The sequence below is a fragment of the Tamandua tetradactyla genome, chromosome 3 (assembly GCF_023851605.1).
Source record: "Tamandua tetradactyla isolate mTamTet1 chromosome 3, mTamTet1.pri, whole genome shotgun sequence".
NCBI lineage: Eukaryota > Metazoa > Chordata > Mammalia > Pilosa > Myrmecophagidae > Tamandua > Tamandua tetradactyla.
The window spans coordinates 10161248-10173930 of record NC_135329.1 but is presented as its reverse complement, the minus strand read 5'-3'; positions in this window follow the sequence as shown (position 1 = coordinate 10173930).

Sequence of the window (12683 nt, the reverse complement as noted above, 5' to 3'; positions counted from 1 at the left end):
GCGCCTACTATTTGCCACTCCCTCTGCCTGCACTGACGACGCAGGAGTTGTCCTTTCCCCATGGAGTGTGCAGAAAAGTCGGCTCCCACCCAGCCTATTGCCTCTTTGGAAAGTTGAAATGGGAAGTATGTTGCTTCCATCTGTTCATCATCCATTCATTTTTTCAGCTCCTGCATTGTGCGTTCAAGCCTCTACCTGCTCTAGAATGTGAAACCACCCTGCTGTCAGTGTATTTATATCTAGCAAGGAATTGTCTTCTGTAGGCGTTTTCAGTAGAGCTGTAACCTGGAGCAGTCCCACTGTCGCCAGCTTCGACCACATATTACAGAAAGAAGGTGGGGAGAGAGAAGGAAAATAGTAAGGGGGGTGAAAAAGAAGAGGAATATAAAGTGTACAAAAGCAGCACAAACTCTCAAGCACATCCCTTGAAAAGGCACTATTTCCTGGGTGTCTTGTGTCTCATTCTCAATGAAAATAGTATTCTTATTGAGGTTAAAATTATGCTATTTCTTCAATGCTTTCCTAAAATGATAATAAAACATGATAAAATGACCAAAAAAAATTATGCTATTTCAAAAACAAATTGGATAACATGTCACAGAGTCTTGTCCCATTAGTCTGTGGGAAACTAGGGAAAGGGCCCTGGCTGAGTAGCAAGAAAACTTAGGTCCCAGTTGGAGTCCTGCTGTGCAATCTTGGGTAAGTCACAACATGAGGACCATTTCTGGAATTGTTAAATGGTACTAACTGCCTCCTCTATTCACAGGTAATTGTAGGGCCAAATAAGACCAGGAAAACAGAAGCCCACTGTGCTTAAACCTACCCAGAGGCAAATGGAGTATTTTTTAAATCAATTTTCACCAGTCTTCACATGATGGAGAAAGTTAGGTGTGCTAAAGCCTTGGAGCAGCCCAAACAGTCCAACAGTTCTTGGACCCTAGTCCAATATCTGGCCAGGTGGTGCTGGGGATATGGGGAGTGCTTCTGGGTTTTAGGGCCAAATCTATTCTGCTTGATCCTAACCTTGAGTGTTAAACTTTCCTAGACATCATGAATTAGAGGAGCAAGGCACAGCTCTGAACACGCACTCTTCCAAGTCCTGGTCCACGTTTCCACCACTCATCAGAGGAGGAGAGAGGTGTGTGTGCATGTGTGTGTGTGTGTGTGTGTGTGTGTGTCTGCATGTCTGCAGCTGGGGCAAAGAGACGGTAGGTGGGAATCAGCTGTTAGATAAAAGGTAGGTCAGAGAGCAAAGGAACCATGAAAAGCCATGGAGAATGATCAATAAGATACTGGCCCTAAAGCAAGCCACAAAGTTTCTCTAAAGTCCATCCTATACCAATGTTCCTAGAGACTTCGTGCACTTTCTTTTTGTTATTAAATAGGCACTTATTTCAGTTAAATAATTTTATAGTTGAGTTAAAAAATAACACATGCTCAGTATTCAGCATTTAAGCAAAGCTGAAAAGTACATATAAAAAAAGTAAAGATAAATTCACACCACATCATACCACTCAAAAATTAATAATAGGTACTGTCAACCGAGAAATAACAAATTAACAGCTTACTGCAAGGTAACAAAAGCATTTATTTGGGATCTTAGAATTGCAATTTGGGGAGCACAGTTTCAGGTAGCAGTCCAAACCATGTCCAGTCTTGACATCTCCAGGCAAGGGTTTTTAAAGATGATTAGACAAGTTGTTTGTGGTCAGTGGATATTTTGGGTACTCTAATTGGTCTTCAAAAAATCATGAACAACCCCAAAAGCACGTAGTTATCAGTGTCTAAATTTGCTGTTTTTTCTTCTGCAAGTAGACAGGTTCTTGTGAGGGTCAAAAGTTCAGCCGGCTGGGCTCAGGTAGGATCTTTTGTTTCTTGCTGAGAGATAATAGCATCTCCAAACTGATGAATTACTGAGCTATCTTTAAGGTGGGCGCCTTCTGTATACCAGATAACATCTGTGTTATTAATTAGCATTTCTTGTAAATCTGTTTTATTAGAAATAGATTTTAGCAGTAACTTTAATATTGAAAATTCTATTTTAATAATTAGTCCATTCAGCTATGCAGTCCAGAGGAGTTTTGTCAGACATAGTAGACAGTAAAGTTGTGACAACAAATGAAAGAGACATGGGGAGGAGAAAGTAAGAGAATACTGTAAGTTAATCTTTTGGTAGAGAAGTGTTAATGTGATGTGAATTAAAAAGGAGCTTCAATAGAATGAGGGACATAAATAGTTAAGGGATATCCCATAATTAATTCTTCAGTTGATTCTTAAAGTTTCCCCACTGCAGCAAGGGACCATGTGCAAGGGGAGAGGAGAGTACCTCGGCTATGGCATCCAATTGCTGGCTGTAATATCCTGGAGGTTTATGTTGGTTTCTGTGTTTCGTGCAAGGAAACCTAAGGGGTTCCCATCTCATTTATGGACAAGAAAAAAGGGTAATTGTAATTAGGGTATCCTAGTGAGGCAGGGTTAGAATTAGAGCGATTACTGGCCAATAAGCAAAGGGCAAATTCCAGAGAGCAGTCAAGCCCAAAAGAAAAAGATATCTCTCCATGGGTCCACAAACTCCCACTAATGCTGTTTTCATCAGGACAAGGCTGAGGAGGAGGACAAGGCAAAGAGAGGTAAGCAAAAGGCAAGAAGACAAACCCAGCTTACTACAGTTGCTGTTAGCAGCACCCTGTCCCCTGGAGGTCACCTGAATCGTGGTGCCAAGCCTCAAGGGCCTCACTTCACCTGTGGCTCAGAGGGCTACTGCCAGAGAGAATGCCAGGAGCCTCAAAACAACCTTCAATCTTGGGACTCACCAGGACCTTACCCCAGATGCCACCAACATGAGCATTGGATCTGGGAGTGTACCGTCTCCTGGGGAGGGGGGATGGCGGGTGGGACAGCCCCAGAGCCCCGCTTGCAGCAGGTGAAGAGGACTGAGGGTGCCCAAGGCCACATATGGCTCCGCTGACTTACATCTGGCCATCAACCTAGAGGAGCCTTGGGTTATGCTTGACATGGCATAACCCAGTTATGCCAGTTTTGTCCTGGAGGAGCTAAGTGAAGACCCACAGATGCTTAAAGAGGAAACCACTGGCATCAGTAGCTGGAAGCAACAGAACCGGGAACAAGGACCAGGAGACGCCAGCCACGTCCCATCCCAGATCACCCTTCCTTGAGTCAAGATATCTTTCTCTGCATGCCTTAGTTAGGACATATTTATGGCCTTAGAACTGTAAACTTGCAACTTAATCAATTCCCTTTTAAAAACCATTCCATTTCTGGTATGTTGCATTCCGGCAGCTTAACAAACTGATACATCATGTGTGTACTAAATACATTTCCTACCTCCTTGCTTAATCTGTGCTGTGCCCTTGAATTCCTTCTCACGGCATAGCCAAGAACCTAGAAGCCCAAGAACCTAGAAGCCCAACACGAGGGTGGAAGTGCAGCAAACTGTGCTTTATTTCCCTGAAGGAATTTTGACTAGTTTCATCCCAAGAAAGGGTTCAATTTGCTTAAATTTAAGCAAGGCATGTAAAGGTCGAGCCATCAAAGAAAATTAGGACTCCAATTTCTACAATATCCTACAAGGCCTAAAAAATCTGGGTAATTGATGTTTGGTTTTGGGAGGAGGGAAAGTTGGAAAACTTTGGATTCAGTTAAGGTCTCAGAGGAGGCCTGGGGTCAAGGATAGATGGGGCAGAAAGAACGTGGCCCATATCAGTAGGCCATGGGGACCAGAAATGGGTTGGATCAGGATTTAAAAGGAGGTGGTGTTTAAATTGTATTTCTACTACTGAAAGGACAGGAATATTTAATGGACTTAATTCCTTATACTGGTCTGTTGAATCTTGTTCTAAGAGTTCCAAATTAATTTCTACCTTTTGGGAGAAAGATGTATGCTTGGAATAATCCAAGGAAACCCTTCCAAGATTTGGGGCAGATGGGACTAATAAAAACGGAGTGCCTTGTAGGGACAGAGGGTGGCCCCAGAATCTATTAGAGCCTATATACTTGTTTCCAATTATCAGATCTATATCGCCTAAAGATATAAATGTGGAAAATTGGAAAAGCCTCTGCCATTTCCCAGGGCGGCCCTGGCAACCACATTGAAAGTCACCTTGAATTCCTCGAAGGCAAAGAACATTAGACTGTTTTTAGGTAGTTTAGAGCAGTCACTTTTCCAATGTCCAGGTTATTTACAGTAATTACAAGTATTCTGAACCTTAGTGACTAAAGCGTTTATCAGGGGCTTATTTAGCTACTGTAATTGGAAACTCATGGTTTATGCTCATTGTATTTGCACTGTTTTGGCTTGAGAGGATTTCTTTTTCTCAACCTTGTTAAAGATTTACTAAATCATTAGGTTCCAGGGTGGCCCATTTCCATTCTTTATGTTTTAGCGTGGTGCTTAGTTCTTCTGAAAGGCCGTTAATAAAAGTAGAATTAAATTGGGCTGAGGTTTCAGAGTTAATATGGTCAAGATCTGAGAATTGTTTAAATGTTTTTGTTGTTGTTGTTGAGCCTTTTATAATATTCATATATGGACTAGTCGAGTTTCTGGGTACACTGTTGAGTTTATTTCCAATCATTACTTTGGGGGAAAAAACTTCAGGTATGACCTTATGACCTCATGAAGTCCCATAACTTGCTTAAATGCTTCAGTTTCTTAGTAGCTTTTCTACTGAAAAGTAATTTAAGGGATTTTTCCAATTAGCTTCGTCTAGCCAGATTTTGGCATGCCTTTCCCCAGCAGTCATGTGAGCTACCTGGTAAAGTTCTGAGTATCCAGGCTTATAAGACTGAATAAGATTGAATTATTTTGCAAAACCTAGTGGGTCTTCAGTGGAATTTGGGAAATCGTATCGCTATAGAAGGGGAGTTAGCTAAGCTAGGATATAGAAGAGGTCAGGAGGGGTGTAAAAGAGGGTTAGACAGTACCACAGCAATACCAGGGGTACATAATGGGGAGAGGGACAAGAGTTAGGGGGAGGTTTGGATTTTCTGTTTGATGAAGGTGTGTTTACTGGTTAGCTTTCTCTTTGGAACAATGAAATTATCTAAAATTGAGAGTGTTGATGGGCTATTGACCTTGGACGTCATACATGAGGCTCAGTAGATGGAGGTGGCTGAAAGATGCACTGACTGAGAAGTAGATTGGCAAACGATGGTGTATACATATGCTCGAATATTGTGCTGCTGCAAAAAGGAATGAAGTTGTGAGGCAAGCAACAATGTGAATGAACCTGTGGGACATTGGGGCAAAATAAGCCAGAAACAAAAGAGCAAATATTGTATGATCTCATTTAGAAAAATACTTATAAGAAAAGAGGGGCCTAGACTGTAAGCTCTTATAGCAGTCATGTATAGTCCGGAGCAGTAATTGTTATTTCTGGATTTTGAGAGGCTGTTTATATATATACAACCTGGTATTTAGAGATAAGAAGAAAGCCCGTCAGTTCAGGATTAATTCAGAATACAGGGGTAAGGAAGATATTGTCTGTGTTTTAGAACTTCACCTACTCTTTGAGACCAAAGGAAGAAATGTTTATTTTGTTGAGAACCTAAATTTTCTGTAGCACATATAATCTAACTTGATCTGTCTGGATAGATCATTTAAACAATCCAAACACAGAGAACCCAGCACAAGAATGAGAGCCTTTAATCCATACAGCTTAATGTAATGTCTGGATACATCCCAGAGTAAATTAAGCAGATAATCAAAATGTATTGGGCAGGCAACGGTGGCTCAGTGGCCAGCCTCTCCAGAACATTAACTAGTTCCGGCCCCCATCCCATATTATCCACAGCCCCTTCCAAAATGAGAAAGTTAGAATGGGCACCGCGCAGATACCCCTAGAGAGTGGAAGAAGGGTCAGAGGTGATGGTGGAGCTATACAGAGAAGGTAGGGTTTAACAAATGAGTATGGTTGCTGAATCATTATATTGATATTTCTTTTAGTCTCCAGTATCTTCGAGCAGCAAGAAGTAAAAACCTAAAATTGTGGAATTGTAACCCATACCAAATTCTAAAATCTGTTCAACTAATTGTTGCGATGTACTTTGAAATGTATCACTTTTTTGTATATATGCTATTTTTCGCAAAAAAAGAAAAATAAGAAGAGTATAACAGAAAAGATAGGATTTAACAAATAGATATAACTGCTGAATCATTATATTAATATTCCTTTTGGTCCCCAGTGTCTTAGAGCCACTAGAAGAAAAAAACGAAAATCATGAACTATAACCCATGCCTAACTTCAAAATCAGTTCTATAACTACTTGTTAAAATGTACTCTGAAATTTATTGGGTTCTTTTGTGTGTGTGTGTGTGTGTATGTATATGTTATATTTCCTAATGAAAAAAAGTTAAAAAGAAAAAAAAGGGTTAGAATAGACAGAGTCAGGAGTTCCACATAATTTTTGAAGTACGATATTGTGCTTAGATAAGTCTTTGTTAATTATTTGTTTCTTGAAGAGAATCAATTTTAGAAGTAGTTATACATTTGGAAGCTTCCAAGTGCCAGTTAAAATAAGTATCTCATTTGGGTTGCTTGATTTTAGAGCTTCTATTTTTTAGTTAGGCCTGCAAATATACCAATTTAGACTTATCAAAAGGTCCCCACTGTGGCCATTATAATTCAAGATTTTCTCTAGTGTGCCAGGTCCACTGGGATAAGATTTTACATGAGACAGTACCATAATTTTTCACATGAAACCAGCTGGTCTGGTAGAGAGTGGTAAACCATTAGAGTCCTTAGATGGATTGTAACCCTTTCTTTTAGTTAATTGTGACTGTGAACAGTTCGAAATCCTAAAAGTGGGAGGAATTGTCTGGTTTGGGGCAAGTATGATGTTTTACTATGTGCCTTTTACAGGATACTCATTGTACCTAGCAGACAGCCTATGCTTCAGTTGTCTGACCTGCAACCTGGTGTTCCTACTTGCAGAGAAATGTTCTTGAAGGTGGCAGGTGACCTTTGTTGGTCTAGCCATCTGTGACCACCTTCTCCTTTCACGTGAGTCTTCTTGTTTGCAGCCAAAGCTTCTCATCAAAAGATGGCAGATGCTCTAATAGCATTTAAATACCTGCCCTGTGCCCACCAAAATAATTACTTGATTGCTCACAGTCAGAGCATAGGTCAAATTGATGGTTAGGGAGGTGTTACTCCATTGAAAAGAGCTCAGTACCAAAGTTACTGGGGAATTTTAAAAGTTCCTTTGGAGTACTCACCAGACAAAGAAACTTTTCCTTGTATACCAAAAAGGGCAAACACAAAAGGACTACCACCTGTTCAAATCAAAAGAATCAAAGTTCAAAGTGTTCTTTACCAGGAGACACCTAAAGAAAGGATAAAACCTCAACCAAAAAGAGTGAGGTTTTCCAGGGGTGAAAGTCTCCCTAGTGGCCTGGGAGATGACTCCCAAGATGAGCCTGGCCCTGGCACCATGGGATCAACAATGCCATCCTGACCAAAAGGGGGGAAAGAAGTGTAAATAATAAGGTATTAGTGGCTGAGAGAGTTCAAATAGAGTTGAGAGGCTACTCTGGAGGTCATTCTTACACAAGCTTCAGTTAGACATTATTACCTATCATAGCTTGCCAAACCCCAAACGAAACCATTCCTGCAGATGCTTAATAACACCCAGGGCATTATATAAGATTCTATCATGGTTCCAGGCACTAGGGTAACTTTCCAGAAGCCTGTAACCTCCAGATGGGTCCCTGAACCAGATAAGTCCTGAAATGCAGACAGGCCAGTCTCTCCAGATCATCAACTAGTTCCATCCCCCTATCCCATATCATCAACAGCCCCTTCCAGAATGAAAAAGTTAGAACGGGCACAGCCCAAATATCCCTAAAGAGTGGGAAAAAGATCAAAGGTGATGATGGAATTATACAGAAAAGCTAGGGTTTAACAAATGAATATGAATGCTGAATCATTATATTGATATTTCTTTTAGTCTCCAGTATCTTAGAGCAGCTAGAACTGAAAACCTAAAATTTTGGAATTGTAACTCATACCAAACTCCAAAATCTGTTCTACAACTATTTGTTGCAACTTGCTTTGAAATTCATTGCTTTTTGTATATGTGCCATTTTTTCACAAAGAAGAAAAAAAAAACTGTGATGATAAATGCCCAGCTATATGATGATATAGTGAACAATCGATTGTACACTTTGGATGATTACATAGTATGTGAATATATATCAATAAAAAGGTTTAAAATAAGAGAGAGAGGTTTGCAGCCAAAAGGACCCACTGACAGGAACCCAGGGCCATCGGGGAGACAACAGAACTCAAGGGCCTCTTGCAGGTTGTGCTCTAATCCAATGGTGAGTCCGGAGACAAGTTGGTGGTCACTTCTGATCCCATTTCTGACACCATTTAACATCAACTGAGAAATAACAAACTAAGCTACAAGGCCACAAAGGCATTTATTTGGGCTCTTAGAATTGCAATTTGGGGAACAGATTCAGGTAGCAGCCGAAATCATGTTCAATTTTTGCATCTCTAGACAAGGGTTTTTAAAGAGTAGACAAGTTTTGGTGTTAGGTGGATATTTGGGGTACTCTACTCATTCTATAATTTGGGAGAATTAAATAAGTTTGTAACTGTGAAGCACTTAGAACAGCATCTGGCACATTATGTGAGTGCTGAATAAGTCCTCTTTAAGAAACTGCCACTGCCACTGTAAAACTACACTGCCGCTGTTGCCCCCCATGACAGTAGATGGGACAGATGTCCCATAGGCACACCTATAGGATAGAACCTAAACCATGTCTAAATTCTAGCTGCAAGAAAATCTAAGGAACACAGCTTTAATTTAAAGTCTCTGAAATACAAGAAAGCATGTTTGAAAGGGAACTGAAATGGTGATTCAGCAAGCCAATCCACAGTGTCTACACAGATAAAAAGAAAATATAAAAAGGATATCAATTTCCTTTATTTAATAGGATTTTTAAAAGATGGTTGGGAAGGGAAGGCTAGACAAAAATTATTCCAAAGTTTGTGCAGATACAAGAACACGCAAGAATAGCCAGTTCACTTGTAAAAAAATGTGGAGGAAGGAATTGCTCTGCAATATGTTTTAAAGCTATAATAGAGAACAAAAATGGAAAAGACTAACAAATCAATGGAACAGAATAAAAAATCCAGAGACAGAGCCTTATGTAGAATTTAAAATATATAACAACTGGCAGGGCCAAGCACTATGCTGAGTACTTGACAAACAGTTGTGACTTATCTTAAAACAATCCTGAGACTTCATCTCCAATTTACAGGTGGGGAAAGAGGATACCCAAGATCCACAGGCAGTAATAAACAGAGTGGAACCCAAGCCATCAAACTCCAAAACTAGGGCTCTTGCCAGCATACGCAAAGCATTCGATATGAGTGGGGAAAGAGGTGGACTATTCAACTAATTATTTGGAGACAAATTTTGGAGGGAAGGAGACAAGATCTTGATTCCTTAGGCCAAATTAAATTCCAATTAGATTATAGATTTGTGTGTGGAAAAGTGTAACCATAAAAGCCCCAGGAAAACATAGGCAAATATAACCTTGAAGACATTGTGGTTGAGTGAAATAAGTTAGGCACAAAAGAATATTGTCATTCAGCTGATATGAAATAACTAGAATATGCAAATTCCTAGGGAGAAAGTTGAACATAGGCTCCCAGAGGTGGGGAGAGGGGGAATGCAGGTTAACACATAATATCAGTATAGGGTCTCTGTTTGGGGAAAGGGAAAGTTTTGGTAATGGATGGTGGTGAAAGTACTACAGTATTGTGAATGGCATTACTACCACTGAACTGAATGCTTGGGAGCGGCTGAGATGGGAAATTTTATGTTCTACACTTTTCCACAATTTATTAAAAAAAAAAAGAGATTAAAGAGATAATGGCAATTAAACACAATACATGATCCTGGACCATATCTAATAATGGAGGGAAAAGGGCATTATTGGGATAATTTTTAAAAATGGAATGTATATAGTTTGGTTCATCTCAATGTTGAATTTCTTGAACTTGATAACTGTACTTAATGTGGTTACAACAGTAAATATCCTTGTTCTTAGGAAATATACATGGAAGTATTAAGTGTTCGAGGAGAATGGTATCTGCGACCTACCCTCAAATGTTTAGAAGATAGATAGATAAATAGATGATAGAGAAATACAGATCCAACAAAGTGGTAAATGGTAAAAGTTGATAATTCTGGGTAGAGGACTGTTCTAGTTTGCTAGCTGTCAGAATGCAATATACCAGAAACAGAAGGTCTTTTAAAAAGGGGAATTTAATAAGTTGCTAGTTTATAGTTCTAAGGCCGAGAAAATGTCCCAGTTAAATCAAGTCTATAGAAATGTCCACTCTAAGGCATCCAGGAAAGATACCTTGATTCAAGAAGTCTGATGAAGTTCAAGGTTTCTCTGTCAAGTGGAAAGGGCACATGGCAAACATGGCATCTGCTAGCTTCCTCTCCAGGCTTTCTGCTTTATGAAGCTCCTTGGGGGCATTTTCCTTCTTCATCTCCAAAAGTTGCTGGCTCATGGACTCTCTGCTTCGTGGTTCTGCAGCATTCTCCTTGTTCTCCTGTCATTCTCTCAAAATCTACAAAGACTAGTGGCTGGTGGACTCTGTAGTTCTCTCGGCCTCGTGGCTTTGCTTGGCTCTGCTGTGGATTTCTTGTTGTTCTCAAAAGACATTCTCCCAAAAAACTGTCTCCTCTTTTATAGTATCCCAGTAAACTAATCAAGGCCCACATGCCTCCATTAGTTATTAGACATGTCTCCACCCAATTAAGCCTAATACCCACACTTGATTGAGTCACATCTCCATGGAGATAATCTAATTAAAGTTTTCAACATACACTACTGAATAGGAATTAGAAGAAGCCGTTGTTCTCACAAGATTGTTTAGGATTAAAACAGTGCTTTTTTAGGTTACATAAATCCTTTTAAACTGGCACAGGGACATATTAGAGTTCTCTGATTTTTTTTTCTTAGTATTTTTATGGTAAACAACAAACATAAATATTCTTGACATACAAACATTCTTGACATGGATACAATCAATGGCTCACAACATCATCATAGTTGTGTATTCATCATCATAATCATTTTTTTAAACATTTGCATCTGTCCAGCAAAAGAAAGAAAAAAGGAAAAATTCATATGTTCCATAACCCTAACCATTCCCTCTCATTGACTAGTATTTCAATCTACTCAATTTAATTTAACCTTTGTTCCCCTTATCATTTGTTTATTTCTTATCCATATTTTTTACTCATCTGTCCATACTCTAGGTAAAAGGAGCACCATACACCAGGTTTTCACAGTTACACAGTCACACTGCGAAAGCTATACCATTATACAATCATCTTTAAGAAATAAGTCTATTGGAACACAGCTCTACAGTTTCAGGTACTTCCCTCCAGCAACTCCAATATACCATAAACTAAAAAGGGATAGCTATATAACGCATAAGAATAACCTTCAGGATCACCTCTCGACTCTGAAATCTCTCAGTCACTGACACTTTGTCTCATTTCTCTCTTCCCCATTTTAGTCAAAAAGGTTTCCTCAATCCCTTGATACTGAGTCCCAGCTCATTCTAGGGTTTCTGTCCCACGTTGCCAGGGAGGTTTACACCCCTGGGAGTCATGTCCCATGTTAAAATGGGGGTAGGGTGGGCAGTGAGTTCACTTGCCGTGTTGGCTGAGAGAGAGAGAGAGAGAGAGGCCACATCTGAGCAACAAAAGAAGTTCTCTGGGGGCGACTCTTATGCCTAATTTTAAGTAGGCTTAGCCTGTCCTTTGAGGGGATAAGTTTCATAGGGGCAAATTCCAAGCTTGAGGTCTCGGCCTATTGATTTGGTTGTCCTCATTGCTTGTGAGAATATCAGGAAGTCTCCAAATGGGGAAGTTGAATTTCTTCCCTTTCTCCCCATTCCCCCAAGGGCACTTTGCAAATACTTCTTTATTCACTGTGGAAATCACTCTGGGATTTATCAGGGCATCACATTAACCTGGACAAACCTACAAAATCTCATGCCCTATTCAAGGTTCCATGTACTTATGGTGCTCAATTAAACTGTCCATATAAGTTAAATTAGGAAATGCACTAGTCAAAATATAAATTTTGTACCTAACATTTATTGCTTTAGTCTCACACAGAAGTTGAAGTTTTAAAATACAAATGACCATTTATTTTCAACACCCTACAATATTGACATTGTTTTTCCTCATGCAAAAACATTTTTTAATTTGTACATTTAGTCACTATCATTGTACACTCTAGGCATTGATAGATTATACCATCTCGATTTTTATTGTCTATTTTTCTTTCTGGTTTCATATTTGCCCCAAGCCCTTTTCCCTCTATCATTCTCACATTTAGCTTCATTCAGTGTACTTACATTATTGTGGTATAATTAGGTAGCATTGTGCTATCCATTTCTGAATTTTTACAATCAGTCCTGTTGCACAATCTGTATCCCTTCAGCTCCAATTACCCAATCTCTACCGTATTTCTATCTCCTGACGGCCTCTGTTCTTAACCAAAATTCTCCAAGTTCACTTATTAATGTTAGTTCATATCAGTGAGACCATACAGTATTTGCTCTTTTTTTTCTAACTAATTTCACTCAGCATCATGTCCCCAAGGTCCATCCACATTTCTA